The sequence below is a fragment of the Battus philenor genome, unplaced genomic scaffold (assembly GCF_028537555.1).
Source record: "Battus philenor isolate CCGP_79_NKW_IND1 unplaced genomic scaffold, ilBatPhil1.0.hap1 SCAF_26, whole genome shotgun sequence".
NCBI lineage: Eukaryota > Metazoa > Arthropoda > Insecta > Lepidoptera > Papilionidae > Battus > Battus philenor.
The window spans coordinates 8,026,742-8,044,189 of NW_027181689.1; the positions used below are offsets into that span (position 1 = coordinate 8,026,742).

The following is a 17,448-nucleotide window of genomic DNA, read 5'->3' on the forward strand; positions in this document are numbered from 1 at the left end:
CGCCGAGCTATGGCCGCCTACGGCCGCGTGGCTGAGGCGTCCGGGAGCCGCGCCGCCTCTGCTGATATGCACTCAGGCAACGGAGGCGATAGTTTGCGCCAGGAGCTTCTCGCCTGCGTGCGGGAAGAAATGGCGAAAATAAAAAAAGACCTTACTCGCGCCGTGCACACAACCTCGACCTCAGCCGCGGTCATTGCCCCGGTTTCTACCGCGCCATCCTACGCGGCAATGGCCAGGCTTCCGGCGAATACAGGTATGACGCCCGCATCCAACAAAACCGCACCTCCACCGACACCGCGCCCAGCCATCATCGTGGCTTCGAAGACGCCAGCCAGCACCAAGCAGGCGGCAGTCGAGGCTTTCCGAAAAAGTATTTCTTTTCGACAATCGAACTATGCTCCTACTAAGGTTGTTCCACTATCGAACAACAAACTGCGTGTAGAGTTCGACACTGCCCGAGACTGCGAAGACGCCTTACAGCGTCTTACAAAATCTGGCGCGTCGCAAGTGACAGCGGAGAAGGCACAGAAACTCAGACCCATGTGCATCCTTAAAGGCATATCTATAGACACTCCAAGTGGTGAATTAACGTCCATATTGTTGCACCAAAACCCAGAAATGAAGGCTTATACGGATGCCGACATTAGTTTTAAATTTAAGCGCAACAACCGTAACTGTAAACTGTATAACGCAGTATTCGTTCTCAGTCCCGGGCTGTGGCGTATTTTTAAGGCAATGGGGAGAGTCCGAGTGGATCACCAGAGGGTCCACTGCGACGACTTCTCTCCATTTATCCAGTGCCACGCGTGCTTACAGTTCGGGCACCTTAAGGCTCAATGTACAGGTGGAGCAAAGCGCTGTGCGCATTGCTCGGACTGCTCGCATATTGAGACAGAGTGTCCGCATAAGGAAAGCGCACCCAAGTGTTACAACTGTGCCGCTCGTAAAATTAAGTTTAACACCGCGGACTGCATTGCACATAAGGCCACTTCCCCATCCTGTCCAATAGTTACTATCGTGAAGAGACGAGTGACTTCCAGGATCGATTATGGATAAACGCACCTCTATCAAAGTAATCCAATGCAACTTAGACCGCTGTAAAGGAGCGCTCCTGGAATTCACTCGCTACTTTGTGGCCGGCGAGTATTCCATTGCTTTAGTGTCCGAGCCATATGTAGGCTCAGCTAACTTTGTTAATAACATTCCAGGCATAAAAATCTTCCAATTCCCTACTCCTACAGGCAGAGTCAAAGCATGCATATTCATAAAGGACGGAACGCGGTGTCCTAATCCTTTAGGACTGACACAGTACTCGACAGGCAACTTAGCGGTCGTGAGACTCGATTGCGGACCAACAAAACTCTACGTCGCGTCAGCTTACGTCGAACCAGGCCAAGACGACTTAGGGACACTGGACCGCTTAGACTTCTTTCTCGGCAGTATCGGAGAATCTCGTTGCGTCATTGGGGGCGACTTTAATGGATGGCATCCCATATGGGGCAGCGCGAGAGCGAACGCTCGCGGACACATGATTACTGACATTGCACACGGACACGACTTCTTCTTTTGCAACGTAAACGATATCCCAACGTTTGAAAGCACCGCTCACGGACGACCGCGGTCCTCTATAATCGACTTAACATTGGCTTCGGCATCGACCATAGACGATATTAGTGACTGGAGAGTCAATCTAGAAGCATGCCCAATCTCACAACATAACGCTATAGACTTCTCGATTAGTACACGCCACGACATAACCTCCCAAACGGGAAACATCACGTCCACATTCAAATATAAAAGCGAAAAAGCTAACTGGGCAAGTTTCAAGACTGAACTCCACACTATCATGACGAACTCTAACTTACTAGACACAAAAATAGCCGATTTGAACGCGGGCGACTTAGACGTCTTTATAGACCAAATCACTGACACCATACACGCGGCGTGTAAAGTTTCTATGCCATCCAGGGGTGCTGGGACGCGCTCCAAACCTCCTTGGTGGACAACAGACCTGGAGCGACTTAAATCTGAAGTAGTTCATCTACACCGCCGATTACATGCCGCTAAACGACACCACGCGCCTTCAGACACGATATTCGACCGATTATGCGAGGATCTAATCTTTAAGCGCACTGAATACGCTCGAAAGCTTAGAGAGACTTCGACGGCCGATTTCCGCACATTCTGCAACCGACAAGATAAGGAGAATGTATGGTCAGTGACTAATCGCCTCCTTAAACACTCGACTCGGCGACAACCTCCTACCACTTTAAAGATAGACACAGGGCACACACATGACGCCCAACAAAGCGCTACAGCTCTCTTAAATCATTTCTATCCCGACGATTCTCCAGACTTTTCAGCCCGACACAGGCATCTTCGTCGTCACAGACAGGATACCTCTGAGGCCCCTGACGAACCTCCTTTCGCAGTGGAAGAGGTACTGGAGCTACTAAAACTTATGAATGCAAAAAAGGCACCAGGTATGGATGGCCTCACTTCAGACATATGCACACAATTTACACAGGCTTACCCACAGCTAATAACAGATTTATTAAATAGATGTTTAAAATTGCATCACTTTCCCCGACAGTGGAAGCAGGCATATGTCAAGATCATACCGAAGCCTGGTAAATCTGATTACAGTACCCTCGATTCTCACAGACCAATTGGCCTCATCCCTGTTTTCGGGAAGCTGTTAGAAAAGCTCCTGATCAAAAGGGTGACTTTTGTAGCCACGGTCGCAGGCAAGCTCAACGGTCACCAATTTGGTTTCAAGGAGCAAACCAACACAACCATGGCGATCTCCTCGGCTCTCGATGTCGTTCGCTCGGCCAAACGAGCTAGAGAGGCCGTCATCGCCGTCTCCCTTGACATCAAGGCAGCATTTAACAACGCCTGGTGGCCAGCTCTATTCGAGGGCCTCAGGCGGATCGGTTGCCCTCGAAACATTTTTTCAATTTTTGAAAACTATGTTCAAGACAGAGAAGTGGTTTTAGATTACGCCGGAGAACGAGTCACTAAGAAGCTAACTAAGGGCTGCGTTCAGGGTTCGGCATGTGGCCCAATTATGTGGAACATTATCCTAGACGAGCTTCTCGAAATAGACCTGCCTGATGGGTGCCATTTACAAGCGTTTGCCGACGACGTCTTGCTCATTACACACCACATTCGCGCTGAAGATCTCCAAGATTTAACCAACTCCGCGCTTGGTAAAATTATTGAGTGGGGTGAAAGTGTTAAACTGACCTTCGGCCCCGAAAAAACACAAGTTATTGCATTCACACCCACAGCCAAAAAATGCTCAATAAGAATGGGCCAATACTGCCTTCCGTTTATACACGAGTTCAAACTTCTGGGAGTCATCATTGACGAGAAATTACTCTTTAATAAACATGTTCAGCACACTATCAAAAAAGCCTCGCGCATATTTAATAGACTTAGTCTTTTCTGTAGACCAACATGGGGGGCACATCCCGAGAACATCCGGACAATCTACATCAGTATCATTGAGCCAATTATGACATATGCTGCTGGTATATGGGGGCAAGCGGCTCTAAAAAAAGGGATAATAAGGCGGTTGTTAAGTATGCAACGAGGCTTTGCCATCAGGATCACACGGGCGTTCAAGACCATATCCACCACAGCCGCTCTAGCACTTGCAGAACTCACCCCACTCGACCTCAAAGTTCGGGAGGTACAGGCACTGGAACTCACAAAACTCACCGGCGCCTCTCATCTTTTACCTTCTGATACAGCTCTAGAACGCCCTACACCACCACACAAATTATTGCACCCCGCTACCAGAGTATCCATTTCTGTCCTTTCTCCCTCTAGAGGTCGTAATTACACAGCACCCTATCCCCATGCTTTGAATATTTACACTGATGGGAGCAAGCTGGAGGACTCCTCCGTAGGAGCGGCATTCGTTGCTTTCATGGAAGGCCGCCAGACTGCTTCCAAAAAATACAAACTTCACTCGTTTTGCTCGGTCTTTCAAGCTGAGCTTCTCGCCATTTCGAAAGCCTGCTCGTGGGCCTGTTCAACATACCCGAACACATACACAATTATTCACACGGACTCACAATCTTCCATCGCCGCGCTGCAGAATAGAAGCAACACCCACCCCATCGTCACACAAATTCACAATCAGATACACGCACGCGCGCCAGCTACATTACACTTTACATGGGTCAAAAGCCACACAGGCGTTGTCGGTAACGAGGAAGCCGACTTGGCAGCAAAGAGTGCTGCCGCAATGCACTCTCCACCGGCTTATGTCTACTTCCCAATGAGTTTCGTGAAGAGCGCAATCCGCGCGGAACACAACCGCATTTGGCAGGCTAGATACGAGAGCTCGGCACAGGGTCGACATACCATAGGACTCCTTTCGAAACTCACCGACATAAACAAACTGCGAAAACTCATCAAGACATCCTTCCATCTGACACAACTACTAAGCGGGCACGGGTACTGCAAGCAGTACCTGCACCGTTTTAAAATAATCGATAATGAGACTTGCCCATGTGACGACTCCACAGTACAGACTTTTGATCACTTACTCAGACACTGCTCCCGATTCGCATCCAAAAGACATATCCACGTGACCTTATGTGAAAACCTTAATATATCTCCGTTCAGCTTACCGGACCTTCTCAAGAAAAAATCTACAGCAGAATCTTTTGATGAGTTGGCCCGGCACATTGTCCTAAATCTCAAGGCATTTAACGGTCTGTAGCGCTTGGGCAGCGACTTAAATAAAATAATGTAGCAACTAATATATAATTGTGTATTCCAAATTGTATTGTTAATATGTATAAATTTTAGCTGTATTTACCCATAAGTGAAAATTGTGTAAAAAAAAAAAATTGTAATAATAATATAAAACGCTGTCGTGCCTCGCAGCTGGGAGAAGAAAGATCCGTATCAAATAGCGGCAACCCTCTCCCAACTGTCTGCGTTTAGTTAAAGCGAAAGATAAATACTGTAAAAAAAAAAAAAAACACCAGCGATACAAATTAGAATTAATAAAAAAAAAAAAAAAAAAAAAAAAAAAAAACATCAATATAGCAAGTCAATGTGTTTCGCATTCGACATCTTGATGGTAATTGTTATGTAATTCAAAATTTTAATTTAAGACAAGCATTCTATTAGAAATTTTCCTTCTTTTATTAACATGCAACTTAGAACGCAATTCAATTTAAAGATGGAATTGTATGTAACACATCATATTATCAACATTTAAGCCGTAGAACATGCTTGGTATTAATCTCCCCATATAATCCCTATAAGATCGGAGTCTTAAATGACTTTAACAAGGTTCTCTGTGAACCTTGTAGGTGGACATCCTACGTTTCACCTGCTGACCTTTGGTTTTAACTCCATAACCTTAAGGCCCTCTGGGGCTCTCATCCGTATATCTGATTCAATCTCGTAGAGAAATCGACAAGATATCTAGGAGGACCTTACGTTCTAGATGTTATATATATATATATATATATATATATATATATATATATATATATATATATATTTATGACATCTAGAACGCGTATTTAAATAAAGATAATTTGAAAGATAGTTGCAAATTTGACTTCAGTTATATATTGTGCGAATCGCATAACATCACAGCTATTCTCAGATGAGAAAGAAGAGAAACATTGCGGCGAGATTCACTTATCCTTCAATTATTTATATATATATATATATATATATACACTCACATATATATATGTGTGCATATACACGCGCACACATACACACGTATATATGAGTGAATATGTGTGTGTTTGTGTGCATGCGTGCGTACATGCGTACGCGCTTGTATGTGTGCGTGTGTGCGCGTGTAAGTGTGCGTGTGCGTGTGTGCGCATGTGTGTTAAAAAGCGCGTTCAACATTCTGCTCTCTCAAACCAGGTAAGATAATGTGGATTTCCCCTTTCCCCCTTCCAAACGGTCCTATTGGAAATCAGAAAGGGAAGCATGCATACGTCCAGCTGCGGACGTCTTGTGGCTGAAATCCAAAGTACCATAATTGACAAATAGAAAGGTTAGGTAGAATTGTAATAATTAGTTAAACCAGCGTTAGTAAACGTTGCACGGTCTTCGATTAGTGATATCCATTGATTAGATATAGAAAGAATGGCACGTGAAGTAACAACACTAAGCTATGTACACGTTTGATAAGAACACTTGAGCGCAATTAACATTGAAATATAAATTATGAACCATTCCGTAACTCGTATATATTAGTTTTTTCTGGACAAGTATTAATCGTTTTTGTAATTCTATCGGAAAATTATTGTATATAACACACTACCGAGCAAAAACTAAGATAATTATATTTCGTTTAATGTCTACGATATCGACAATAAAAATATTAAAAGCAAAATTAAAAAAAAAATTTCATTCTTTTTTGTCTGAATTATTTGCTCTCTCATATTATTTGTGTTCTCGTCTTTGTTTTCTCAATGTCATTTTTTCATTCTTGACAGATTCTTTCGTTTCGACCATTTTTTTTCTAATCCTTTCCGGCCCGAATCGTAACTTCACATGCAATATTACCGGAATGGAAGGCTGCCGAGCACTTAGATCGCTTAAGCAAATGCTCTTATGAAGGCTTCAGCTGTCACCCTACACACCATTAGTCTAGTCTTAGTCGAGATCCAACTCAATGTCACCCGAAAGCGCTGAACCTCGACTTGGTCGGTTACTATTTTCTGATGCTAAGAGAAGTCGCAAAAGAAACTCCACCTATACGCTTCAAACAAATCGTTCGGACTCAAAGAAATGCTAATACTTTTTCAAAATTTCGGAGGTCATTATGACCTTAGATCGTTTAGGTGGGCGTTCCTGCTGTAAGGGTCAAGAGGGGTCCGCGGCGCAAGCTCTCATTCAATACACGTTTAGAATTCCAACTCAAGGGCGCCTGAGAGGATCGAGCTGCGACTTGATCGGTCGCGTTTGAAAGAAGTTTATAATAGGTCTTTGGACGACCAAAATACAATAGAAAAGTCAAACCTTTTTAATAAATACAAGATTTTAACTATGATGTATACTTCCATTATATTATTACATGATTTAAATTTTCTTTTAATTTTATTTCGATCAATTTTAGCAAGATAGGCAGCTAATATTCATAAGATATATTCTTCCAACTCTATTGGATATGTTGTATTCAATTATTATAATAGACTTTATTTCATGTCCGGACAAAATAACGCAAGACCGATAAACAATTAAGACTGACATTTTGACGAAGGACAATAGAACCGAAACTATTTATTAAGATTATGTTTGACTTTACAATAATAATTACCTTATTAAATCAAATATTATAATTCAATGATTAAATTTAACTTCAAAAAAATTATACGTGTTCAAAATATTGTGGATGTGATCACAAGAAAACCCGTCTAAGTTTGAAATCAATTCTTAGATCAAGTCGCGTTTGGAACGCAGTTTTAGATTGAATGATGCCATTATAAGAGAGCTCAATGTGATTTTAGTTTGTATCAAATTGAATCCTCTGGCTTTCTTCTTCTTCACGACGTACACAAAAGGTTATTGTAAATGATCTTGTGTGAGTTATAATATGAATAAATAAATAAAAAATATTGTGAGTCACCAAAATTTCACTTATGTCTGTACCGAAATATCATGATATATTTAGGGGACCGGAAAGTAATGTCGCTCTCGTTGAGTTAAGCGATAACATTTTTAAAAGTTTTTATTTCTTATCAACAATATATTCCATACCTTCTTTACCTATTATATACCTTCGTTATCAACAACCTTTTGCCATCTAGTAACGTCTTTCAAGTAACTGAGCTACCAAATGACAATCAACTATCGACATACGCAGAAACGAAATTACTTTCCGGTTCCCATAATACTCGTATATATGGAATGGAGCTATGTGGAAACACTGGAGGTGGACTGTTCCCAACCGATTCTATTGAAAAACTTTGGGGAGGTTTATGTCCAGCAGTGGAGGTTCTATGGCTGAAACGATTATGATGAAATACTACAAAATTTGTCCCTTATTTTTCACAGTGATGAATTCCAAATTTTGAAACGTTGGTTTCATCATCGTAATTTTAGCCTGTAAATGTCCACTGCAAGGCTTATGCCTCGAATAGGTGGTATTATTCAACCTCCAAACATCTATGGGAGGATATAACATGATTACCACGCTTGGCAGGCAGGTTGTCAATCGCAGTGTGATATTATGGAGGTACGCAGTGCAATTCCATATAATTAATGCACAGTGTGAATTATATAAAATAGTTTAAAATTATACAAAATTAAAAAAATAAATGAAATTATATAAGGTCATCACAGAGTAAATGAGAAATGTATATGGCTACTTGTACAGATGTGTGCGTAAACTAATATATGTACTACGTGAGCGCGTGTGCGCAACACAGCGGGTATAAATCGCAGAATTCGAGAAACAATGTATCACTAATGAAAAAATTGATCGATTCTTGTTGTGTCTCCGGATCCTGGTTCTTGGAATTTTTAAATCGTAAACATATCTTGTTATAAAATATATTAGCAATAAATAATAAATTATACAATGTGAAATAGATATACGTATAATTCCATAGAATCGATAAAAGTTGTTTAAGAAGACACAAAATCGAATACATATTTAACAATGACAAAATACGACATTAAAAAAAAGGCATTACTCATATACCATTTTTGAATCAATTAAAAAAATCAAGTTCGAAAATCAAAACTTCGATTTGTTGAATCATTGTGCTATTCCGTAGTTAACAATTATCTATTCATTTTTTTTAATTTGCTAACACGTACTGAATGTATTACTAATTCACGCGCATTTTTGTACAAAAAGGTTGTAAGGTAATCGATTCCGTGAAAAAATTTTTAGTTCTCATTTTAAAAAATATTGAGTTTAAAATTTATTTTGTTTTACATGATTAACTTTTTGAAGTTTAAGTTAAAAGTGTTTTCGTTGTTCTATGGAATGCATTTTGGAGAGTTTGTGTCGGAGTTACATTAATTTATTCCCCATCATATTTCTTATGTATGCAACAACCGGCCGGCGTTTTTGTTTCTAGCTAACTATAACTTCAACTCCTTTGGGAATCTTCAAATCAAGAGTAAATAGGCTTCTAAATATATTTATACGCTTCTATACTAAATAGGCTCTAGGCAAGCATGTAGCATAGTACACAGAAGTGAAATACTTTGCCAATAGTCGGTAAAAAAAATCTTCGAGACAATTCGTAAAATATTGTCTTATATTTACGTAATCCGATAATGAAGCAAGTTGTTTTTCTTAAATAAATACGAGATTTGATAAAATATACTATTTTCTTTTAAAAACAAAACATTGCTATATGCGGTATTTCGTTTATAAAGGATCACTCACGGTAGTATAAAAAAAGAAAAGAATCAAATGTAAACAACCGCTGTCATAGAATATCACAAGGAGCTTAAAATTCATTCACCTTTATAAAGGCAACAATTTTAAATATTTATTTCTCGAGGATAGGTTAGCCTCTAACTGATATCGACTTGGCGTTGATTAATGGATCGATAGCAAACATTCTGTTAGTAAACATATTTTTATAAGTGAGCCAATTCGACCGCTAAATAATACCCGAGGTCCTGGCGTCTAGGCCATCGCCATTCTCAGCATATTATCTTATTAGATAATCTTCAAAATATAAAGGAACATAATCAGTTCTATTGACATTGTTACCATGATAACAGTTGACTTTGAAAGAGTTTTTGGCGAGGATTATTTATCACTTCGTTACGTTTAACAGACTGGTATAATGCTATCTAAAACATCCTGTTTCTAAAGACGTAAATATATACCTACTGCGTATAGATATATGTATATAAATTTCATCAACATTTCTTATGCATAAAAATATATTCAAACCAGTTTATATAGACTTTGACTAAATTTTTAGGCATTTTTATTTTTTAATCAACACATAACTGAGATCCGATTATCATGATGTTTATTAAATTAAAATTTAAGCGTTGGCTTGTAATGGAAAAACACAAAATAAAATTAACAAAACAAAAATGAAAAATGTAGTTTTTCAGATTGGGTCTGTACTGTTGTTATTGACATTTACGGACTGAAATGAGCAATACGGTGAAAGAGCTTAGAATAAGCTACATTACAGTGCCCCTGAGCTATAAAGCTAGATTATATACCGTAGCTCAGGTGTTTCATATGTATCTCACCTCATGCCGTTATGTAATATGTATCATTACTGCATAAGAAGGCCACCGAGCTCTCATATGGTTTAGGCGGGCGCTCCTAAGAGACCTGGTGCAAAGGCTTCTGAGGGGACCTCGTCTTGGAATGTCACTCAATACGCAGCATTCCGAGTCAAGGGCGCACGAGAGTGCTGAACCTTGTCTTGGTCGGCTACCATTGCCTGGTCTACATTACTACTACTTCGGAAACTGTTAATGCGTGGAAGTAGAAGTGGCAGAAGAAATTCTAGCTAGTAGAAGCGTCTATGTAGATCAGTACGCCTTTAGCAAATGTGCGAGTGAGACAGATAACTAAACCTGTTTGTTAGGGTGTGACAACAAACTACATTTTATAGATAAAGAGTTGTATGTTTCTTTTGTTAATATACTTAGTAGATCATTGAAGCCACCTCCATAAATTCTCAAAAAAAATTTAAATTGCGGTAATCGAATTATTCCAAATACCACAGCGAATTTGAAGGTCAAAGTGATAGTAAGCAGACCATATAGAGAACTTATATCACAGAACTGATAGCTCAGGGTCTTAAAAAAATGGACAGGTAATCCAGTTGAAGTCATTAAAACACTGGATGCAGGCCAATTACAAGCAGTCCTATTGCAAATCTATGATAATCATATCATCATCATTATTTTATAAAACGTCAATGCCCAGACGTGGATCTCATAGCTCATAGACGACATACGACTTCTTTCACAGATTTCCAATAAGACCGGTTGGAAGGAGACAACGCTCGGCATCTTTCGATAACTATAAAAAAATAGTAGCAATTATGATGAACTCTTCGATTTTTGAAAAATTATCTGATAAAAAAGCAAACACAAGTCAAGTCTAAAAAGTTTCTATATTCATATAATGGTCATTAATTTTTTTAAACTCTAGCATATTTGTATTGTTCCAATCGTAATTTAAAAAGGTAATAATAAAGTAGATTACGCGGTTTTTGTTACCTGGCTTACACGTGGAAAGTATTTTTCCATTGTGTGAAAAATGTAAATTAGGCTTACCGCTTGATTAGGGTACAAAGAGAACGACGTATCTGGCGGTAACAGAAACGTTAGATATACCGCAAAATATGTACATAAAGAGACCATGTAAAATGTTAATGTAATAGGTAATTTAAATATATACAGGACGATTGGGTTTAAACGGGTGAACGGGATGCTCATTTATCAGCAATAATCTTTAAAGGTTTTATTCATTTTTCCAAAACACTCTTTATAAAGTGATCAGTTTGAAATATGTTACCGTATTTAATTTATCTATAGGAATGCTTTAGCCGAATGACTTTTGTCCCTATATTCTACAGAAACAGGTAGTAGACAATTAAAATTATTATTTAATAAATAATCCGAATTTTAAAAACGATTTTTCTTACTACATTAACATTACCTTATTTATTATTTCTAAAAATAGTTATTTTTGATAGACGCTCTAGACGAACTACAACTCTATCAGTAATTGTTATGGGATCATTTTCAACTTCTAAGGCTAATTATATACTGGCATTTGATATGACACATAGTTCAGAAGAATAATACCTTCGGCAAAGATCGGCTGGGTTAGGTTTTGTAGAGCGTTGTCTTTATCGGACAGCGCTCCGACTGCTTACACTTAGAGTAATTAAAAATCATTGTGTTTATAAAGGATTAATATTTTCATTGAAGTCGTGCCAAATTAAATGCCGGCTATTGTATTATTTCGAAAAGTGTTATCGCTGAAACAACAAGTAGAGGATGAAAAAACGCTTCTGTTATTTATAGACGAACCGATTCATCGTGTAATTAAAATAATAAATTAATTTAATAAGAGCCATATACAAAAAGGAAATAAAACTAAAACTTGTATAACAAGTGTAATAAATTAATTACGGGATATATATTTTTGAAGATGCTTATTTTTAAAATTCTATCTTGTTTTATCCTTAAATATCCAATGACTGGCGTAAAAGATCAAAAAGGAAAAGAATTTATATGTATTGAATCCCCACGTTATAAATTGTTATTAAATTAGTTTACAACAGAAACCTAAGATTTTGGTGCAAACTGTATAATTGTTTTTTGTTTATATTAATCATTTCAAGCAGATTTTGGATGTTAATTAATATAACATTGGTGTACCGAAATTCTTCAAAATGTAAGATAATACATAACTTAATTACTTAATGTCACTTATAATAAAAGATTAACAGTATAATGCTAACTTACAAACTTTTAAAACATTTACAGGTTGTCCCATTAATCAACGTCAAACTAGAAATTTTCATAAAAAAGTCTATCATATAAGACTTATTTATAAAATAAAAGAATTTTCTGTCTTATGTTACTAAAAGCATAAACTATTGTGTTTCGTTTTATTACACTGAATTTACCTAGCAGCAATAAACTGTTCAAATCAAAAATACTACGTGTTTATACTTGTTTAAAAAAAAAACATCGGGGTATATCCACTACACATATCACTCGATTTTAAATTAATCTTGATTAATGGGAATGCTTATGAGTATACTTCATTTCTTGTATTGTAATTTTTAGTGTGCAAAAATAAATAAATTAAAACATCATTAACTTCGTTACGCAAATATGGTTTCAAAAATAAAAACAGTGTATAATCATCATTATATCAATTTGACTTCATTCACGAAATGACGTTAAAATTGCAATGAAATGTGTGTAATAATTATTTACGCTAAACACGTTTACGAAAGCATTTAATGTAAATATAATTATATGCTGTGTGAGTAATATATTCACTCTGACAATCACGCTGGAAAACATGCTTGACATTGAAAAAATCTTTTTTTGTTCTATTTCGCAGTATTCTAGACAAAAAATATAACAAATGTAAAAAAAAAACTTTACATTCATGTCATAATTAATTTTTTTTATGTTATTACATTTTAATTTGAATAAGATCGAAAGTAAGTTGCGAAGTTGTTAAAGCAAAATTAGGTATTTGTAATGTTTTTCTGATCGTTGATAATTTTTAAATTTAATTTTAAGTTAGTCACTAAGTTAGTTTGCGATAAAATTACACCAAAAATTCATAATAAATCAACTGTAACCTTTTTAATTTCACCCTTACTGTTAGAAATAATTGTTCAGATAGAACTGGCGCATAATAAATTTCAACGGCATTAAAAATAAAAAAGAACATTTAAAAGTAAACAGACTAAAAATAAATCCACAGACCCACCCAGATCGGTAGATTCTAAATTTGTGTTCTTTTTATAACCGAATTCTATAGACCGTATTTATTTTTGAAAGATGAAGATTTATTAAAGGTATAAGCATCCATTGTACAAAAATTTACCTGCGCTCACCGAGTATCCGTATCGAATTAAAACATACAATGATCACGTCCGGTTACATCCAAATTTAAAATTAAATATTTTAAATTTAGAATAAGGATTTTTTTTAATTTCTAATACACGCGAATATTTAAAGTCAGTATTTAAACCATAAAATAAGACAAACACGTTTACAGAAAGCACTTAATTGTATGTTATATTACACCATGCATAATTAAAACTGCAAAAAAAAAATTAAAATATACTTACTTGCAGCTGTATGTTCACTGGTTACCTTAATTACTAATATCACAGGATTTTAAGAATAATAAAAAAATATTTTTATGCACACACTTAAATAAAAGGAAAACACTTTCCAAAAGAAAATTTTAAAAATATATTTACACAGATTATTTACACTGTCGAGTTTATTTTCTCTTTCTCCTTGCCATGCAGTTGAAGAGTTCTATTTTCAAAATGCAATTACATTTCGGCGTCATACGCGAGTGGATCGTGAATTTTGAATTTCGAACGCGCAGGTGCGTTCCGTGCGGCGGCTACGGGCAGACTGTCTTCAAGGTGGCCGTCCTTTGCCTTAATATCAGGTGGAGAACTCAAATGATAACACTTAACTCAGACAATCGAAAAATCTAAGGTGTAATAAATACTGATATAAAAAGTATATATATGTGTGTGTGTTCTATCCAGACATTACGCAAAGTAATTTACGTTACATTTGATGATATTTAATAGTTAAATTCATATGACGCACAAAAATGTGAATTATTTTTTAAAAATGAATTCCACAAAGGTATTCTCTACATTTTCAAATCGTGGTATGATTCAGAAAAGGATTGACGTTTTTAAATGTGGTGTTGCAAAAAAATGTTACGAATGCCATAGACAACAAGATGCACCAACAAGTCTTTTTTCGCCCGACTAAAGATGAATTCTAGGCTTTATAATATGCTTCCTAAAGTCTTAAATTATTGCGTCATCGCTCAGAGACACCGAAAAACTTCGAAAAACTACTGGTTAGTATATAGTAAAAGACTAGATGAATGTACACCTATTTGCAGGTCTGATCAGGTAGAGTCAATAACTGGACTCTCTGTTACTCCCTCGAGGAAAGAAGTCAGTATGATCATGGATGAAGGTCGAGTCCTTCAAGACGATTTAAAATGAACACGGCCTTCATCAATAAACCGATTAAATAGAAGATATAATTATCAAAATTAATTTCTTTTATTCATTGAATAATGAGAGTAATTACTTTAATTGAGATAAAGATTGAGAAAAGCACACGAATGGTCAGTAAAGATATTGTATATTTGATTGAACATTATTGATAGCCAATAGCATAAGATTTGCATTTTATTTAATTGACTTTGTTACTTAATTGCGGTTTTAATAAAGAAATGTGTATACAAAATGTTGAAAAATTTGCTGTATTTTACACCTCTAATATATATATATATATATATATATATATATATATATATATATATATATATATATATATATATATATATTATTGCGAATATGACTGTCACGTGTTAATATGGGAAAATATAATTTTAAACGTGTCTCTACTCTCTACACGAAATCTTCTATCTTAATCTTATAATCTTTAGATTTATAATTATAAAATGCGGATTATATTATAGAATTATAATTATAAATTATCTTTACGTGTGGTAGGGACTTTAGATATAAAAAAAATGACTAAAATATTTTCTCCATATTTTTTTCTTTATTTGGTTAACAGCTCGCAGTATACATCAATCATACTTAATTATTGAATAACATAAAAAACTTGCGTAATTTCTAAAATATAAACATAAATCGTATTATTAAATTTGAGCACCTGACATTTTTAAAATCTGACACATTTCAAATTTTAATAACATTAAATTAAACAGAGATAGGCAAGAGGCAGTGTATGAATTAGAAAATCAAATACTACAATCAATAGACTTTTCACTATGTTAAAATGTTATCCTACTGACGCTTTCATCATCATCATGATTACACTGTGGCTATAGGACTAGGATGATGACGTTGAATAGACTTCCCCCACGGATTTTGAATCTGTATAATATTCTTAATATTCTTCTGTGTAAACACATTTCAAATGCATTTACTTGCAGGTTGTGTGTCAATAACTTGATGCGATCGCTTGTTTGTTAAAAAAAATGTAAATATTAGTTTGTTTTTGTAAATATGAATTTTTATATGAACGCAATAAAATATTACCGCACCATATTTTTATTTAAACAGGTAACTTAAATTACCGTTTTACTTATACAATAACTAAATGTTTTCTTAACAATGCTTTTCATTGCATGTAATTTCACACTGTTTAGTATAAAAATACAAAATATTTAATACAAATGACCTTTCTAAAAATATGACCTTCTAAAAGAAGATTTACGTGTATTACAGATACATATGTATTAAGATTTCGCAACTTCATTACCATAGACGGAATAATCCATCGCTATTCGAATTAAATACGCGATTTAAATTATTTATGACGGAAACGGGTCGTGTGAGTTCGGCCTGTGATAAGACACAATGCGACGACTGGACGGCTACAGACGAGGGTTTCGGACGGCGTGCTACTGCCAGACCGGTTCCGGGCCCCGGTCATTGCTCGAGGTACAATATGCGTTTTTTTTTTACGCAAACCAATATGCGCTATCTGGCGTTTTCATTCAGGGTTGCTGCGGTATAGAAAAGTTTCGCGTTTTAAATGACTTCTTCGACCAAGCATATCAAAAAAGGTTTTATTTTTGAATAAGTAAGCCATTACTCAGGTATATATAGGTAACTGGTTATAGCTATAACAGATTTAAAGGGGTGAATATATTGCTCATTTATCTGCAAAAAAATTTAAAGCTTTTGTATCTATTTCCAATCATCTTGGATCGTTTCGAAGTACGTTATTTTATTTTTTCATTATATTAATTTATTTTTTATCTTTAAATACTTTTGGGAGAAAAAATTCTGTAAACGGACGTGAACATTAATTAATTTTTATATAGAGTAATACGAAATTTGAAAACGCTTTTTATTATCATTTTTTGTAAGTGCTGTCTCACACATTATTTGACGGCATTCATTCAACCCTTTAAACTTTTGCACCTACAGCCAATCACATATATTTATATCCTTTCTAAGAACTTAAATTCACCTTACTGCTACTTATATTTATACAAATATTACTAATAAATATAACTAATTTTAAATTCATAACATTTTGGTACATTCACCCGCTCCGTTAACACCATCATTTCAACTATCGGACGTCCACAGCTTAATATAGGCCTGCCCATAGTTTCGCAATAGGACCAATTAAAAGCGCCCCTATGCAATGTTTCCGACGACCTTCATGCAAGCCGCTTGAAATCCACGGGGGTGACCTATGTCTGGTACGTAAACGAATTCAATTGACCTATGAAAAGAGCCATATCTAATTTACCTTGATCTATGTTTTATTTTGGGCTCTCGTTATCCCTTTGCTTTGGGCAGATATTACAATATAGTGTTAAGTAATTTTTGTCGTATTTGTAATTTTTATTTATCTTTCTCCTTTCATTCTTCACATTTCAATCTACTTTTACACATAACCTTATTTCCCTCATCTAAATTCCTTGTTAAATTTGATTTTTATTTAAGAATATTTATTTTGTATATGTTATAATAACAGTCGTTGTACACTTAACAAAAATAAATTCTATTCAAAAATGTATGTAAACAGACATGGCCTAACTAATGAAGATAGATCCATGACGAATCATTTAATGTTCCGCAATGTATACAACATACCTATCTGCATAAGAATGGTGACAAATATAAGAATAATAGCGATAAAGACAAGGTTAGC

General features: G+C 36.0%; 1 protein-coding gene across 2 annotated transcripts in view; it reads right to left on the reverse strand.

Moving 5' to 3' along the window:
* LOC137925300 (solute carrier family 41 member 1-like) overlaps positions 1-14,116 on the reverse strand; it is a 70,897-nt gene extending 56,781 nt beyond the window's left edge. For both annotated transcript variants that reach the window (XM_068768740.1, XM_068768738.1), the window contains exon 1: positions 13,830-14,116. The gene's annotated coding sequence lies outside the window, so the exon portion shown is untranslated. The remainder of the gene's footprint in view (positions 1-13,829) is intronic.
* Between the last annotated feature and the right edge of the window lie 3,332 nt (positions 14,117-17,448).